The sequence below is a fragment of the Callithrix jacchus genome, chromosome 14 (assembly GCF_049354715.1).
Source record: "Callithrix jacchus isolate 240 chromosome 14, calJac240_pri, whole genome shotgun sequence".
NCBI lineage: Eukaryota > Metazoa > Chordata > Mammalia > Primates > Cebidae > Callithrix > Callithrix jacchus.
In genome coordinates, this window is record NC_133515.1 from 54,299,637 (window position 1) to 54,319,611 (window position 19,975).

Here is a 19,975-nt window from a genome sequence, read left to right on the forward strand (position 1 = left end):
TGAGACTTTCTACACTTTTCAAGTGAAGATGGAGAGACTTGTGATCATCATTTTTAACTAATGTGTTTTAAAGGCCTGTGTTCCCCTTACAAAAATACAAGCATTAAGGAAGAAGAACATGTGATAGCTACAAATACCCTGTTTAAGTCTCTTTGTATGAAATCATAACTGATTGCTCTTTTGATATAAATATCTTGATAAATAAATTGGGGAGAAACTAAAGCTCCAAAAAATGAGAAGAGAAGTTGTGATTGGATGCTGCCATAGGAACAATCTGTGCCTCAGCAAAGATACTAAAAAGAATTGAATAATTTCCCCCTTTACCTCTCTTTGCTGGAAGGTTCCCAGGTTGTTCATCCAAGGGATTCACTGTAGGCAGTAGAAGCCCTGCTTCCAGGAGAGCCACCTACTGCAGCTTTGGTGTCAGCATGCTGACCATCGAAGACCCCTTCACTAGGAGTGGATTGCTACTTGATATTGCCTGACCAAGGAAATTAGGGGAGACTGAAATCCTTCCACTGGACTCTGTCTCTTGAGTGTTACAATTTTTGTCCCATTGTAATAAAGAATCAAAGAACTACTGAGACCGAAGAGAAGCACCCCTAATTTCCATAGGCTTCTGAAGCAAAGTTTTTGACTACTGACCCCAAAAAAGCCCAAGCTTCTCATTTGTGTCCTGCGAATTTTCACCAAGGAGTCTCTATTCTGACTTGCATTTGTAGTAAAGAAGGAAGCATAGCTCTGCTTGCTGGACAGGCAGATTAATCTCTATTGAAATGTCCCATTTTCCCACAATAGGGTAAAAACTTTGCCAGCATGGTCAGAAAGCTGAATAATTCAAATAAACAAATATTTTGGTTGTTGGAGACTTATGGCAGCTACTATATGCATGGTTTCTTATTTCCAATGAGTCAGAATCCAATAATTTTTTTTTGAATGATTAATGTATGGAGCATAATTGTATTAGACATATACTAGTGTCTGTATATGGAAACTACAGATATCTATCCAGGAACATATAAATAAAGAAAAAAAGAATTCCTCTTGAGAATTAAACTATAAAGTCATCATCTATTGGATCAGAGCACAGATAAGCAAAGTCTTATAGTAATGAACTGACTTTCACATTCAGAAATACCTGGCTGCAAGATTGTCTTGACAAATCTACACAAATAATATGTTTATCAGAGAACAAACTAATCAGATATAAATGGAGAAAAAGAATAGAATCATGGTAGTAATCCTTGGCTCATCTAAGTCTCATCCAGGAGAGAGAGCAGTAATGCCAGGCTTCTGTTGGGATGCGTATGACTGGCTATGCCAACTAACACACCAGCAGTCCAACAGCTTGTTCTGATTCACACTAGCTTCTGATAAGTGTTCACCTTACCATGAGCCTCTAGACTGGAGGAGAAAGCTATGTCTAGGAGAAATCCTTGAGCAGCCAGACTCAAGGATTTTGGTCTGAATGTAAATAATATTTCTTATTATGAATAAATAAATGAGTCTCCTAAGCTTGGTTTTCCTGAGTTTACCAGTGAAAAAGTAGCTGTTCTTAGGTGTGGTGATGAATTAGTTTCCAGAGGCTGTCAGAAATATAGACCAGACCCTTACTAACCACGGTCCCAGTTTCATTTCGCATCATGTCCATGGATGAAGGAAATAAATGTGAGCCTGTGAGACCTCATGGGAGGTCTCCCTGGGAGACAGCTCGCTGGGCTCTCCCCAGATGGGCACACCCTTCTGTATGTTTGCACTGTGGCACCACTTCCTCTAATGAGAATTCTCTACCTGTCATAAACAATGTAAGTATGTATGTATGTAAGTATGTATGAGTAGCTAAGTCAGATATGTGTCTCTCTTTCCTTCCATTTTACCATAGCAGGTGAAAGAAATGCTGAGTCCTCAAGCCAGCCATTTAATATCTTCAGCTTTGTCATTTTTCCTGTTTAACCCTTGAATGCTGCATCTAGCCTTAAGCTTAGCCATTTTTCCCTTTTTCTTCATTTCTTTAAGAGTTTTATTGAGATTTAATTGGCATACAGTGACAGCACAGGTTTAAAGCATGAGATTTGATGAATTGTGACTTATATGTATACTCATGAAACCATCACCATAATCAAGATAATAAACATACATGTTACCCTCAAAAGTTTCCTTGTGCCTCTTTGTAATTCCTGTGCCCCCTGCTCCTGGGTAATTACTCTGCTTTTTGTTCCTAGCCTTCAGTTTTGAACTAAGCTCCTGAAGGAGAATTTTTGTACTAATAAGTTGTAATAACATTTTTTGCCTTCTTATAATAACATTTGTTACCTTCTTAGCTTTCATCAATCCAGTTGCCTACACTGACTTATCTGGCTCTATTGAAACTGGTGTCTGCATTCCGCTTCTTGCTGCAATATTTCCCTGTTAATCGTGACCTCCTTGTTTGGATTGTGTTTTGCTGTTTGATGCTAGAATTACTGTATTTCACATTCCTGCTGCGTTGTTCACCTGGGTGCCTTGTTGTACCTCTGACACCAACCATCATCAGCTAGTTTCCACCTTTTTTTCATGGCTGCCACGCTCTGCATAGCAAATAACTTTGTATTACCACTGCTTTACTGTATGTAGTTGATAATTCTGGTGAAATTCCCCCCTTGTCTTCTTCTAGAAATGCTCCTGAATGGTTGCCTAGAGCCATTGGCCTAAACAGTTGTTAGCTTTCAGAAGTCCTGGAACGAATCCATCCCATCATCTGTTGACCCCCATACTACCAGGAAAACGTTTAACACTAAAACTAAACCAGAGTTATTTTGATTATTGGTCAATTCTAAAAGCTCCTTAGAATCATTGGGTACCTCAGGGGCACCGTTAGGAATGTCCTGTAAATATGCTGAATCAACTTATCGGTTAATAGAGAATTCTGCGTTTTAGAAAAAAGAATAAATTTGTGATAGTCACTAGATCCCAGCTAATGAGAAGAGTCAGGGAAGAAGGTTATTGCAGGGGCCATGCGCCAATTTTCAGGAGAGTTACCATAGGTCTCTCTTTATTTAGTCTTTGAATACTGAGATTTTTCTTTTGCTGGAAAAGCCCAAAGGGCACAAGGTAATTATAGCTTCTCCCTCTCTGCCTTAACCAGCATCAGAGTGAGAAATTAAACAAAAAGAAACTTAATTCATTTTTCTAACATTTATTAAGTTACCACCATGGCCAGCTCTAAGTTACTTTGTGAGGAGACTTAAAGTGACTGAGGCCATCTCTGGTCTCAAACTGCTGAGAGCTCAGTGGATGGGAAGGAAAAGTTCCTGCTCTAATATCAGAACAGGCCCTGGTGACTCTTCCTTGTTATAACAGTTTTTTAAATTTTGTTTTTGGGTGTCCAGACTCTAGACCCCAAGTGATTAGGGAGTTTTTCATGCCTTAGCTAATCTCTCAGACTCAATCTTAGACCTAACTTGAGTAAAACACCTGCTTGATCATCTGGCCCTGGCAACACCTCTGAGGCTTTGACGCTTGAGTTACTGGTGCCCAGCAAGCTCATTCCAGGTAAACTATTCAGTCAGCTCATTGCATTCTGAGACAATAGTGGGAAATACTCTGCTGTGGATAGCTGGAAATAGCTGTGGCCCATCTGCATGTGTCACCCACTGAATTTGCATGTCCAAATTGCTCTGTGAAGTCATAGGGCTGTTTTCTTTCTACCTACCTTCTGAGGAGTCTATGGATTCTTGATCCTTGAAAAGTTTTTTTTTTTTAAATGAAATTTTGGAGGCAGGATCAAGCTAGCAGGGAACTCAGGCACCTCTACTTAGTGAGTCTCCTTCTACCTTTGAGGAAAATTTGCATAAATACAAATAAATGCTATTCATTTAAATATCCTCATGCCCATGGTTTGCAGGTATTTAGTGACTTTAGTTATTAATTTATTTACTAGAACATTCATTTTAATTCTGGCCAGTGCTGTACTCAAATACCTTGAGCTGTCTCAGAACATTTATTGTATTAATACTTCAAAAACAAAATTAATTTAAATTGAAATATTTTATATACACATGTCATAAAGCCATGTCACAAAAAAAGTATGTTTTCAGACTTCAAAAATGAGAATGTCAATTTTAGATTATGGTGACAATACCTGATACATAGCTACCTGAGCCTATAGTCTTTAAAAGGCCATTAGCTTTGCACAGAGTAAACGTGTATAATCCAGTGAATGATAAAATGCCTAGCCTTACCCAGACCCCTTTTATACCCTTCTGTTATGGGGTTGATGTTACATGCATGTTTTATAGAGAGGCAAGTCAAGGATACCAAAGAAAATCCTCCCCACAGCTGGTAATGATGAGTTAGTAGCATGGTCATCATACATAAGCAGATGAGTTTTTGATCTCTAATCTTTTATACAATTAAATTAATGTCTTTTCCTTTAGATTCTTTCCTTAAACATAATTTTAGAGAGATTGCACGACAGGGATACTAGTCATTTTGACAGGATTCCTAGTCAAAATGTTTGGAAAACGACAAGGATACTGTCACCCAATCTCTCTAAACAGTATATTAATCTCTTTAAAATATGACGTAAATATAAAATGATATAATTATCTGCACACATGCACATAGGTATAAATCCTCAGATTGTTTAATTAATTCATTCATTCAATACCTGTTTCTTAAGCACATACATCTGTTAGACACTGATGATTAGGGACATAAATGTGACAAGGCCTCTTTTCACACTGTGGTCTTGATAACAAATCATATTGTCTGAAACAATAAACTCCCAACACAGGATCTATTCCATAGGCTGTGTTCAGCAAGAGTTTATTGACAAAATCATTGTTTCCCAAAGTGTGCTCTGTGGAACACTTGCTTGGAGTGTGGAACACTCGTCTGGAAAAAAAAAGCAAAGAAACAGAGATTCCTAGTCAAAATATTTGGAAAATGGTAGTTATTACCATTTTGCTTGAGGGTTCACAAAACACAATCATCTATTCAAGGCTCTGTAAACATCTTACTGAATTTTGTTTAATCCAGCATTTCCAAAGTTCATTTAACCAGGGTACCCTTTAAACAAGTAAGTTTAATAACCCCATGGAACACATATTAGGGAACAAGAGACTAAATGAAAGTGAAAAATCAATGTCCAGAAGACCTCTAATAGTTTAAACAAGCCATGGAAACCTTCAGTTCCTTCCCTGACTGCGTGACTGCAGCCCCATCCCTTAGAGGCCTCATTATTGTGCCTTTTAGATTTAGTGCAGAAGAAAAATTTTGGCTCAGTACCGTTAGGAATATTGAAATGTGTGTGTGTGTGTAAAATACATGTATAATATACATCATACATATGTGTATGCCTATAGTTTATAAAATGAAATATCAGTAGACAAAAACATGCTAGTCTTAAAAATTGCCGATCCTTTCCTCCAAACATAGTCCTTATAGAATTCACAAATGCTTCAAGCAAATTCTAGGAGCCTTTCCATCCCAAGTCACTTGGACAATTTTTATATTATTAACCACATGAGTAGAATTTAATAGGAATACCTAAAATAAAACCTGCCCTGATTCTACCTTTGCTTGTCAGTTTCCATTTCCTGAACAACACTGATGGGTGTTCCACTCAGAATCCCTCCCAAATCTTTGAGGAATCCTTCAACATTTAAGAAATATGAATCAAGGTTAATTGAATGAGGGAAAATGTGTTTTTATGTTGCTCTAATAAATCTGTTGCTAGTCAATAATTGCGAAATAATATATAAGTGAAAAATAAAAGCTGACAAAGTAGCAAATGCTGATTATATAAGATTACATTACTGCACAGGACAATCCAGATCTCTGCGTATTGCATGCTTCCTTGGGAAAAGCTGGGAAAGCAGGTGCATATTGCTGTGTCTATTAATTTTAGTTATACAGGTGGTTCATTGAAAAGGACTTTTATTTTTGGCTCCCAAAGTTGACTTTGTTCCCTTTGCAGCGTGGCTCAACTTTCTCTCATGTACAGCCCTTGTTTCAGGCTCCGTGTGATTTTTTCATTTTTTCCCCTTCCTTCTGGATATTGTTGCCACTGTCAAATGGGAAATACATAGAAATAGGAGATTAAAAATGTAAATTTTATAAACAGAAATCAAAGGTCCTAAATCCTTAGCAAAGAAAAGCCAACATAAGTAAGAACATTAAAAAACATACATAAATAGTGGTTCCAGGCTGAATATGTTAAATAATTCAACAGTTAAGTCATAAGCGTTCTTAAACTTAAGTATAAAAATGCCCTTGACAATATTTCATAGCCATGCATTTCTTTAAAATATTTAGCATTCTCATTAAAGAGAATGACTTTAGTTTATATATTAGTTACACTCCTGCTTGTTAATATGAAGGAATTTAGGAGGAAAAAGCATTCTTATGTATATAAGCAAAAGGCAATTTACATACAAAGTTGGACAACTATTCACTTTTTATTTATTTCTGGATCATTGGCATCTACACATAGCTATACAGCATTTAAACAAATTTGTTCCTTAATGTTCAATATTAATATTCTGCACCCCAAAGTGCCATTTGCTAATGCCATTGTGAAGACAGGTTCCTTCAAAGCTACATGGAAGTCCCTGCTTTAGAAAGACTTAATGAACCTTACATTTTTTGGAATACTGCACAGTGTAATGCCTATTACATATTCATTGCCAGAATGGAAGATTTCCTTTAACTCTGCGATTCCTGGTCTAGTTCTCTGTAAAACATTGTCAAAAGTCACCAGAGACTTTCGTGGAAAATTGTGACTCTTGATAGCAGGATGTAATGGGGAGGTTTAGAGTAGAGAAGCCAGGAGTCTATCGCCCCGCAGGGAGACGTTCTGACAGACAAATGGATGGATAATACAATTTTTGACATAATGGGATGAAAAAGTTTATGCCAGAAAGAACTGAATTAAAGTTATTACTTTAAAAGAAAGTCTGAAGTTTGAAATCATCAGAATTTCCAATGTGTGCTTCATTTTACTGCTTATATGCAGAAGAGATTTTAACACAGAGATGCTGTCAGGTGATTTATAGAGTTACTAACAAGGCGGCCATAAAATTTTAGTTACCTCTTTGGAAATACCCACAACAACAAATGTAATGTCCTTTTTTCCCCCTTATATTTTTAATAAAGAAAATCTAGCATTGTTATTTTATGTTTCCACTTCCTCATTGCAAAAAGCAGAAGGATGATTTTCAGAGGTACGGAATACAGTTCTGGGAGACAAAAGATGCCACGGCGCAAACTTATCTTTTTTGAGAAGCACTTCATAATGTAATGAAGGCTTGGAAGTCAGCAGTAACATCTGGGCAGCAGGGCTCTGTTGATGTGGTGAGGACTCATTGGGAAGTCACCATCCATCTCTTGATGCCAATCTTGAGGACTTAGCCTAAAATGCCACCACTTCCCCTTCATTATACACCCACTTCATCCACTCAACTTGGATGTTTGGCAGCATAATGCTACTTTCATTCTTCTAACTTTTTTCATTTTATTTCAGGCCCTTAAAAATAACATAATCTCATAGTTGGTTTCTCTGCCAATAACACTCTATCTCACTAATGTTTAAATTAGTCTATATTAGCATTTCACCAAGCAGAGTACTTCATTCCCACCCCTATGACTTCTTTTGTCACTTTGCATGCATTATATTCATTTAGTGTCTGTCCCCTTTCTGCATGTGTCCCTGCATGTCACACCATGTCTTTTCACCTTTGTATCTCAGTGCTCACCTGGCTGGGATGAAGGTGTCGTGGGTGAGGTGCCAAGGGCACAAACATTAAGGAGACGTGTTTAAGAGTTATGCAAGTGAGCACCTCTTTAGCTACTCACCCTGGGCACCTCACTTGCTACCCCTCTACTTTTGTCCTTGGCTTTAGCACAGTGTCTGGCATGTAACAAGGGCTCAACACATACTTGGCAAATGTCAAAATGCCCTAATAGCTGAGTAAAATTGAAACTACGTTGTCTATTGGTGGAATAGATACCTTAATAAAATTGTTTTCTTGCCCTTACCATTTTTGAAGATAGACAATGATCATTATATCATGTCTGCCAGAAATTGGTTTCATGTAATTCAATAGAAGAAGAGAAGACCTGGGCTTAGTGAGGAGGTATATATCCACAAAGGCTGAGCACTTGCCACTCCTGGGACCCAACTGGTAGAATTTACATAATCCAGAGCTTATTTGTAGAAAATCATGTAAATCACTAAGATGAAATATTTGTAATTATAAACAGCAAATGAAAAAAGGGAAGTAAAAAGATCAAATGAAAGGACAGAATATAAAAAAAAAGAGAGAAGAGAAAAAGGATAAAACTCCTGCAACTTCATCATCTTCCCTTTGCTGAATTCATGAACTGGCTTATGAGTTAGTGAAGAGACAATCCAGTGATTAGCCAGGAATGTTCTGACAGTTCAGTGACTAAAAAGCACTGACGTAGACACCCAATGTCTACCATTAATGGGAAAGAGAGAAAAATACGGCCCCCAGAAAACTAGTGCTCTTTAAAATAACAATGTTTCAGTCAATGTCAAATCACACACACAACATTGGTCAGAGCAATAGGCTACACCATATAGCCTAGGTGTGTGGTAGGCCATCCCATTAGTTTGGTATAAGTACACTCCATGATGTTTGCACAACACCAGGATGAGGCATTTCTCACAATGTACTCCTGTTATTAATCAATGCATGATTGTACTATGTAGCATTCAGAATGTCTATGTAGATCAAAACATCACATTATATGCCATAAATATATACTTGTCAATCATACTTTAATAAAGCTAGGGAAAACAAAATAAAATAATATATAGCAGAAAATAGTAGAAATGATCATTTGATTTTTTTTTTAACATTACTCTGTTCAAAGCAAAAATAAGCTCAACATGCATTTTGGAGAACTGAACTTCAGTGTTTCAACTTTAGGATCACATGCCAACGTTTATTCTTAGGCTTCAAAAGGATATCTGTTTTTATTATGACAGTGATATTTAAGAAAATGTTCTTTGTATTAGAATCAGTAATACCTGCTTGGAAATAAGATGATGATGATACACACCTATTTAAATTCCTATAGTGACTTATAAAATGCATTTTCTAATGGTATTGCATTTAATTCTTAGAGGAATCCTGTGGTATGCGGGTATTAGAATCCTCACTATATCAAAAAGAAAACTGTGCTTGAGAGAAGCACAGCAATTTAATTGATGTCAGCTGGTAGGTAAGTGCATATGCAAATCACTCAGTCCTCAAACCAAGTGGAAAGAACATTTCTTTCCATGCTATTATTTAAATGCATCAAAAATTGCATCACACAATTGAAACCATCATCAAGTTACCGTATAAAGCATGCCAAGTGCTACAGGCCTGGCTTATGATATTTTAATGTCATATGTTTGCATTAAGACATCATATCCATTAAAAATACTTTTGGGTTATTTGATGCTTTCTGGGGTGCCTTCCTGGTTTTAAAGGACACAGCTTGTGTGAGTAGAATCCATATCAGTGTTTGAAATCACTGAAGAAGAGACAACCTAACATGGGCTCTTTTTGCTTGGAAAAAAATGCCATGCTATCCTAATTATGAGAGGTACAAAAGTCACTGTGTTTAGTCAGTACCCTGGAACCTCACAAAAGAATGGGCTAGAAGAAGCACTGAGCACCTGCTAGTGCTCCAGAACAGGTTGGCACATTGCTCAGTGGTGCATTTGGTATATTTGGATGGCATTTATTGGGAAATAATCTGATAATGACCTGCCAAAGCCCTTATACAAAATCGCTTGTGCACATTGTCAATCGTTCACCCTCTAACATTTCAATGAACGTCCTCTCTGGGATGGCTTTCAGCTGTGCCAACACCCCAAATGCAACCAACAAAGCCACAAGACAAGAGAGGAGAGAGAAGACCAAGCTACCTCAAAGCATCAAAAGGAAGTCACACCCTGGGCAAGAGGTTGCCAAGTGTTAACAATACAATACAGGGAGGCCCAGCACCACATGACTGCTCACAAAGTGACTGACATCTACCACCCACACTAAAAACACATTTGGAGATCTAAGATACAGACACAGCAGCAAGAGAATGGGATGCTGGAGAGTCAGGGGGAAACTCCTGGATTCCAGGAGAGAAAAAAATTAGATGGTCCATCTCACTCCATTAATATCTCTCTCTCTCTCTCTCTCTCTCTCTCTGTTACTTATAATTTCAGTGTATATGAGTAGAAAGACATGCAATATAGAAAAACAATTTGTGTCTATTCAATGCCAAGCATCTATATGGTTAGGTGTTTTTAGATTTCATGTGCTGTGATTGAAAAAATTTACGTATGTTTTTATTGGATTTTTTGGATACTCATATACTACCAATGAGGAACGTCATTGGTAGTATATGAGTACATGAGTTATATAGTCTAACAAAAGTTAGAGTGGTTACCTGAGTTATCTGAACACTGGGTTCAATGTTTGGTCATTATATTGGCGACATGCAGAGCTATATAGGAACTGATCTCTTGCCATCTCTTTATCTTGGTGATCCTGAGAAGTCTACATTTTATTCAAAAGGGGAACTTGGAATGCCCTTGGAGTAGCAAAGTAGTAAAGTATTACCTTGTTTTAAAAAAATAGCAGTCTTTCAAATGCCAAACAGCAACTGCATGTTGGGTTTCAGGACTCCTTTAAAAGAACTAAGTCCATCATATGACAGCAGGTAGGTTCTGAGAGATGAACACTGTGAGACCACATAAAGGGAGGCACCAGTGACTCAACTCCACAGCAGGAGAGAAAGTGCATCTGAATATGATCCTGGAGGACCAAATTTGAAACAGCACAAATGGAAAGGCGGCCATGCCCTATGGTGCATTTCATGTGAGACCTGTCTTATTCATCTAACTATTTAGAGACACAATTCTCCCTCCATGGTGATGTCTACATTCTCAAGTCCTTTTTATTCTTGGTAGCTTTTAATTATTTAATTTCCCAGACTGGAAACTTTGCTATGATGTTAGATGATGATGTTTGGTTGAGAGGAGTGCCTAGGATTAAACTGACTTTGTGAGTACCACAAAAACCTTCTTGAGTGGCCTCAGTAGGGAAACTGAGTCTTCCTCAATCCCTGGAAAAAGTTAGGTTACTTATTCCCCATGCCATGGGCTAAGTGCCCATTTTCTCTCTGGGTACTATGGCACAGGATGGCAGTAATAATTGTCCATGAGAAGTAGTGATGTTTAGCTGCCAGTCAGACTCTGCCATGGCAGGCTGTGAGGTACCCACTCACTCTACTTGTGCCTCAGTTTTTCTGTCAGTAAAATGGGAAGATAGAAACTGCTGGCTCGCCAAGGTCCTGGAAGTTCTACTCCTCTGTCCCTCCATGCTACCCAGTGAAGAAAATTGCCTCTCAGGAATTCTATTTTTCCATCCTCTATTCCATGTTCCATATTTTTTTGGAACACCCTTTAATTCAGCTAATTATCTGGGTCCTCTTACTAAGCATCCTGCAAGCCAGGAGTGCGTGCCTCTTGTCCTCTATATCTATCTGGGGGAGGATCGTAGGGGGACATTTTCCATTTCATAATTCACAGCCGCTGGTCTTTCCAATGTCCCTGAAAACTGGCTTTCAAAAGTCTAGCAGGAAATGTGAAAAAGAGCAATGAATATGGAGTCATCCCCACTGTCCTTCCCAGAGGCATCATCATCTTCAGACAATCGATTAAGGGCATGACACTCAGCTTGGCACTACTGAAAATGTTAAAAGAAAAAGCCATAGCTTCTGCCCTCTAGGGACACAGACAACTGGCGACAGCATAATTAACACATATAGGGAAGATACAGAGACAACAGTAATTGCATGAACACCAAACAATTAACCACCCTTGGTAAATGGATAAAGAGAATAATTTAGTTGACAAGACACAGGCCAGGACTCTGGATCAGGGGCAGGGTAGAGTCCAGGGTGGGGGCTAGTGGTGCTCACTCTGGTGGGGGCAATGCTTTGTTTTGTGGTCAAGGGAGATAAATCACTAAGCCCTTCTGTGATTTTGCAAGATGAGAGCCATGATAACTCCATCTCAGAAACAGAAAATCAGAGAAAACTAGTAAAGACGACGTTGGTGACCTACTTGATAATATGAACAGTGTTATGGCACAGTGGAAAGAGGCCTAACTATGGTGCCAGGCATTGCACTGGGCACAAATATGGCAGGTGCTTTCCTCCAGGAGGCTTATGATCCAAGGACTCCAGAGAGAAGGGAAGACATGGACATATGAGTTACCACTGAGAAATGAAATGGGGTCAGAATAGAGGGGACGCCCAAGTCCTCGAAGCCTAATCACCTATCCCATCCTCCTTGACTTCCCTTTTCTTATCACTGGGCTGATGCTCTTTTCTCCCTGGCAGTCTTCCTCTTCTTGATTTCCATAACATGGCACTGCCATGGTTTCCCTAACTCTCTTTTGAACATCATATGAAATATTTTAAGCAGTGTTTTAGTATGTTGACAGATTCTTTGTAATTATAATTTGAGAGTAAGCTAAATAATATCCTATGATGTGGATACATCGTAATTTACTTAACCATTCCTGCAGATAGATATTTAGATTAATTCTGTTTTCACTGTCACAATTATCCCTTCAAGAGGTGAACAGGTTAAAGAGTATGCACTTTTCTTAAAGTGTCTCCTGTGCTGCAGAGGCTGTACCTGCTGACATCATGGCCGGTCATATGTAAGAACCATTCCAGAGCCACCCTAGTTTCTTTTTAGACCATTTATCAGTGGTTCCTTCTCCCACTGCTCTATGATATCCTTCAAAACTCTAACCTCAGTCTTCTTTCCTTTTTACTATAATTCTCCTCAAATACAGACTCTCATGGTATCAAATAAATCCTCAGCTGAGAGCTCTGAAATAGACCCATCTGTCTCTGAACTCCCATCATTTGGCCATCCAACCAGCCTCTCATCCATCTACATGCCCATCAACTATGGAGCCTCTCCATACTCCATTGATTCCCTTTTCCCAGAGATATAAAGGTGAAGACACGGCCTCTACTCTTAGGGCACAAATAGATTAGAGGAGTTGAGGGAGACAACAGACAAACAGACACCTTTTTAAGTTCAATCGATACAAAGTGGATGAGGATTCTCACTTCAATGTGGAAAGAATAAGATATTAGGGACAGTTTTCCTCAGAGCAGGTGACATCCATGCTAAGTTCTGAAGGATGTGTGCATGTGTTAGCCAGATTAAAAAAAATAACGAAGAGTCTTTCTGTTGAAGAAGTAGCAGGATAAAAAGAAAGGAAGGGAGAGGGAACAAGGGGAAGTGCAAGCAGATCAGTAAGCATGGTGCATGTGTGTGTGTGTGTGCATGCATACACGTATACATACACATGTACGAAGAACCATTTTAGCTGGTGAGAGACGAGACCATGAATTTTTTGCTCATCACACTAATGTTTGACCTTTCTCCTGAAGGTGGTAAAATAGCACTGAAGGATCTGAAGCAGGAGGGTAGCATGGCCAGGTTTGTTTTTGAGGAAGACTGCTCTTCCCACAGCAGGGCAGAATGGAGATAAGGAAGAGAACTGATGTACTCAATGGAAGAGCTGATGAAGACTTGCATTAAATCAATGACATTGAGGATGGAGAAATGTGAGGAAATACCAAAGCTATTGAGGAGGTAGAATTGACAGAAGAATTGGTTAACTATTTGGGAAGAAAAGGTTGGTGAGGGATGAACAAGAGGCATTAGTGGCTCTCAGATGTTTGTCTGGGTAGGTAAACTTTCATGCAGCATCAGTACAGATTGGACCAGCAGATTTGACTAAACAGAGTTTGTCAGCCATGAGATGAGAAGAAGGTCAAGGACAAATCCTCAAGGATCACTGATATTTACATGGCAGGCTTTCCTCACAAAGAGTGCTGAATTTATACCAGTGAAGCACTAAAAGCTCCCATCTTTCTTTCAAGGCTGTCCTGGTGGGAAGAGCATTCAACTCTCCAACAACAAATGACTGCAACTACCTAACTTTAAATGATACTATGACAATTGTTACAGATTCTTGACATTTGTATGTGACAATAATGTTGTAAGGTAGATCTTAGTATTCTTTTATTTAGTGATTACTGGAGAGGCTAAGTCAATTTTTTCGAGTTTGTGCATCTAGAAAGTGGAGGAATTAAAAGTCTGACAGGTCTGTCTGATGCCAAAGTCAGGCTGCTTCAGTGGTGCTACTGCCTTTGATGTCTCAGCATTACCACTCTGACCCACCTGCCTATCCTCCTCGCTGGAATGCACTTCTGCTTTATTTCTAACAATTACCTCCAGACTTCTAAAAAGCCACACCCCCTCCCATAAGACATTCTCTCTGACTCATTTTACCTTCTATTTTTCATCGCCATCAGTTTTTCTCAATCACTCACAGTTTGTTCTTTTTGGCTTAGATTTTTGGATCAATTTGGTCAGAATATATTGGATGCCAACTGTATGCTAGATGTGACAATTAGCACTTTCTAATCTGTCACATTGTGACCTAGACCTTGGTCATATACATGTATGTAGGTCCTTGAAGAAGTAAAAATCTTCACATATTTTACCTCCTTTTAAGGTCCCATAATATTAGCATGGAGCGGATCATGGAGTTGTGTTTGATAAGTGCTCATTGCAGGGATGGATAAGTAAACAGTAAGCTTGCCCAAGTGTTTACTGAGCACTTCCTATATGGGAATAAATGTATCTGTATCTGTATTTGTGTCTATATCAGTATCTATCTATAGTCAGCCATTCCTTCAGCTACTATTTATTGAGAACATATTGAATGCTTGAAATACTGCCAAGATGCTGAAATACAGTTAAGGTGGTTATGCTTATCTTTAATTTAGAAGTGAGAAAATAGCCTTAGAGAGGTTATATGACTTGACCAAGGAAGCATAACTACTGATGGCAATATTGGGATTGGACCTCGGGTCTATCAGATTTCCAAATCTGTACTTAGAGGGAGAGAGAGAAAGGAAGGGAGGAAAAGAATAAGCCAAAAAAAAAAAGAAAAACAGGGAAAGAAACAAACAGTTAACATGTGTAGTTGATCATGGAGGCTGAGGTCAGGCAGGACTGGACATGGGTTTCGGAAGGGCTGTCCAGAAAGCATGAACCAATGTGGTTATAGAGACACAGCTTTGTCTTTCATTTACTTGAGAAAAAAATGCTTCTCAAGAATATGACTTGTCCTAGAGCATATCTCAGATCTTAAAAGAAATATCTAAGGAAGAGATATACCATGGAAGATAGAAATGTAACCAATGGGTAGCCAGTCTTTCTTGGAGAGGCTACAATGGCTTTCCTGATGAGAAACACACAGTTGAACATCTGATAATATGTTCCTGTGCCAGGAAACCTATCAGTCACATGGCACTACTGCACATATATATAAAGGCATCAAAGTTAACAACTTACATAATAATACAAAATAAGACAATGTTAGCTGTGGAAACGGATTTACTCCAGTGTCCTGTCTTGGGGCACTGCTACGATCTCTGCTACACTTGTTATATTAGCAGAATTGTTCAGTTTTCTACACTTTCCCTGACATTCAGTTTCTCACAGGAGCAAGAGGCACCCGACTTCTTTTTGTCTGTGCATGTAGCAAAGCCATATATAAAGCCATGCTTGGCAAATTTTCTTTTTCCGTAAAGGCCAGACTAGCTAGTAAACACTTCAGGCTTTGTGAGACATCCAGTCTCTGTTGCAGCTACTCAACCCTGCCTTTAGAGTGTAAAGCAACCACAGACAAAACGTCGTAAGCGAATGTGGCTGTGTTCCCATCAAACTTCACTTATGGCCAGGTGTGGTGAGTCACGCCTGTAATACTACTAGCACTTTGGGAGGTCAAGGCAGATGGATCACCTGAGGTCAGGAGTTTGAGACCAACCTGACCAGCATGGTGAAACCCTGTCTCTAATAATGCAAAAATTATCTGGGTGTGGTGGTAGGTGACTGTAATCCCAATGAAATGGGAGGCTGAGTCAGGAGAATCCCCTGAACCCAGGAGGCCGAGGTTGCAGAGAGCCAAGATTATGCCATTGCACTCCAGCCTGGACAACAGAGCAAGACTCTGTCTCAAAAAAAAAAAAAAAAACCCCACTTCACTTACAGACACTCAAATTTGAATTTAATACAATTTTCATTTGTCAATAAATATAATTTAATATAATTTTTCTTTCATTTAAGCCCTCTTTAAAAACACATAAAAAGCATTCTTAGCTCACGGCTATACAAAAATAGGCAGTGGGCTAAATTTTGTCCCTGGGCCATAGTTGACTGACTCTTCACTAGGGCACAGAAATTGTAAGATGATTGGATTCTTCTATGTACCTACGGCAGCTTCCAGAAGAAAGTGGTTAGCTAACTCCATTAGCGCCTCTGAGCTTCAACTGTTAATTGACATTATTTCTTAATTCCCAGCTATATTTTAAGGTATGAACCTAAAGAATTTTAAAGTCATTATGTGGGTGAGGGACTGTTAAAAATAAATCCTTCAGGTTTCAAAGTGGTAGAGAGGGAATAGAAGGTGTTAAGAAATCTAGGAGCTTTCAGGCAAGTGGTTCAAAAAGCATCGGGTTGGGCCACAAGTCGTCGCTAAAGGTCATTGGTATGACTCTGTGTCTTCTCTTTATGTACTTTATGCCTCTCATAAAATAAAGTTAAAGCGTTTAATTTAACAGTCTAATTAGTAATGGATTTTTCGTTTTATCTTTTTAACTATGTGTGATACAAAAATGAGGACTGGATTTGACTCAGGCCAGGAAAGGATATTTATATATTAGCAGTTTAAAATCAGGGCTTTCTGACAGCAGAGTCCAGGTGGAAGATAATCTGTTTCTGTCTGATTGCTAAAGAACTGATAGGCATGGGGAGATACAGCCATATCTTCTCTCCAAATAGGGAATGCTGAGTTGGGAGAACTCTTTAAGTTTCACTTCAAGCGTTACACATTTTCCTCCTTATTTGGTACGTGGTCAATTTTGTAGGTGGATGAAGTCACTGTTACTTAGTCTCTAGGTTAGATGCAGGAGTATCCAATCTTTTGGCTTCCCTGGGCCACACTGGAGGAAGAAGAATTGTCTTGGGCTACACATAAAATACCCTAGCAGCAACGATAGCTGATGAGTTAAACAAACACACAAGCAATTGCAAAAGTATCTCATAATGTTTTAAGAAAGTTTACAAGTGTTGATGGGTTGCATGGTTGCATTCAAAGGCATCCTGGGTTACATGTGGCTTGTGGGCCATGGGTTGGATTAACTTGGTTTAAAAAAAGCTGGACTTCCGTCTCCACTATTAGTTGTCCTTTGTAACAGTGCTCCGTGAGCTAAGTGTGGCCTTCCTTTCTTCTCTTTCTCTTTTGCTCTCTCACATGTAAAATGGAGAACAAAAAATTGCCCAACATGGTCTCGAAATTCAGCACCTTGGGATTCATTTTCTTATTGGTTTTATACCTCTGAGCCACAGCATGAGTGGCTGGGCAAAGGCAAAGCTTTGAGTGTAGACCAGAGATCTTGAAACCTGACCAGGAGTCCAGAGAACCTTCACCACTGGGAGCTCAGGGAGGCTGTGAAAGCATCCTCACGTTGGAAGGTGCCGCCACCATGGTAGACTGATATTTTCTAGTATAAACCAACTTCTACACTTTGTGGTTTGACTTCTTTGTTTGTTTGGGATGGAGTCTCGCTCTGTTGCCCAGGCTGGAGTGCAGTGGTATGACCTTGGCTCATTGCAACCTCTGCTCTCTGGGTTCAAGTGATTCTCCTGCCTCAGCCTCCCAAGCAGCTGGGACTACAGGTGCATGCCACCATGCCTGGCTAATTTTTTTGTATTTTTACTAGAGATGGGGTTTCACTGTGTTAGCCAGGATGGTCTTGATCTCTTGACATTGTGATCCACCCACCTTGCCCTCCCAAAGTGCTGGAATTACAGGCATGAGCCACAGCACCCAGCCTGTGATTTGACTTCTACAGTCATTTAATACTCTTCCCCTGCTCTAAGTGATCAGTCCCCAAACAGCAATGGATATCCCCACAGATGTAAAATTTACTTGAGAAACACACAGATTTTCAGAACTGAAAATACAGTTTTCACAATCGAAAAGTTCCTCAACCTATACAAAAAAAAAAAACCAAAAATGTCCATATTTCTATTCATTTCTGTGACAAATCTGTTATTTGCGGGGGATCTCTAATATATATTTTTTGGCCTGGGAAGCTTAGATTGGAACTATTTTTTTTTTTAAATCAGATGCCTGCACTTTCCTAAGCTGTATTTTGTAAGGTAGTCGTAACAGACACATATCTTACAATATTTTAGAAAAGACAAAAAATGTGTCTGCCTTGGAAAACAACTTGCTTTTCAATGATATATGCTCTGCTTCATTTTGAAATGCAACTTTTTTTTCTCCTCCCAAAAGGGCCGTCCCTATACACACACTTCAGGGAGCACATGCAGGGCTCTGCCTCCACTGTCTCCTTCGGTGCCTGGGTTTGGAAAAGATGGCTTCAGCCTCCAGGTCAGAGCAGCACAGTTCACATGTTCCATGAGTGCTGTGAGTTCTACTTCTGCTCCAACTTTAAGACAGGCTTCATTGGCTTCACTGGTGATTGCAGCTCTAGGGACCCGGAGGCAGTCAGCATCTGGGGTTAGTTGTAACAGTTTTCTTTCCCAACTCACAGAGATGAACACAGAGAAACCAATCTGATAATTACTCTACATCCTGGTGCTCTCCTGAATTGTTCCAACACTGGAATAAACTAGGCCAAGGGAATATTTACCCAAACATGGGTGGAAAAATCGCTTACATAAACTGGACACTAGCTCCACACAGCTGATTGTCTTCTTGGGGATGAAAGAACTAGAAGGTGAGAGATGGGCAGAAAGAGGAAAGTGGTCCTGAAGGTGAGGAGCTTGCAGGGGAAGACGTGTTCTTTCAGATGACATGGATTGGATGCTGTAAATGGCAGAAGGGAAGGGTTGATACAGCTTTCACTAGTTCTGGCTGATTTATTTAATTCACTGGGTAAATCCAAAGTGAATTAAAGAAAATTAATTAAAGAATTTTTTTTGTGTGTGTCATTTACATGGATGGTACCAGGCATCCTCCTGTAGGTAAGCCTGTTTTATAGTGGTCTTTCCTTTGCTACTGGACTCATATGGTTCAAAAACTGTAAGAATTAGGCACTTGGATCCAGAAGCAAGTGTCTCTAGAGAGAGACAAAGGGAGAGGGAGAGGGAAATAGAGGAGAGAGAGAGAGAGAGAGAGAGAGAGAGAGAGAGAGAGAGAGAGGGAGAAGGAAAGAAGGAAGGAAAGGGGAAGGAAGGAAGGAAGGAAGGAAGGAAAGAAAGAAAGACACTGAAAGGAAGGAAGGAAAGAAAGAGACACTGAAGGGATTGCATTCTCTTTGGGGTTGGGGGGATGAGGGCTGTGTTGCAGCCAAAGAAAAACAACAGATGGCATAGAGAAAGCAGATTCACCGAGAAACCAACCCCCTTCTCTACTCTGCAAAGGTAAAGGAATAACCACAGAAAGAAGTGTAAGGGACCACTGGTACCTGTTATCAGACATTAACAAATGACCATGTACTGCTAATCTGTGATCATAAAAAGGCCATCTGGTAATGCTCAAAGGTCATTAAGATGCCAGCCATGTTTACTCTGTTCTCATTGGTTGGACTGCTGATCATTTCTTTAAAAAAAAAAAAAAAACAGAAAAAAAAGAGCTTAAATGATTATTGTGGTGGGGCCTGCTAACTCTGTTCTAGTTAGGGGTCTGTTAGTGTCTCCATTATAAACCCCTCCCCTCAGTGCTTTAAATTAGTCATAAAGTCAGCAGGTTAAATGCGTTTACATGTATGTGTACATGCATGTGCATATTTTCCTTTTCATGGAGGGGAAAATTTAAAGTACACCAGCTTGACTCTATTTATG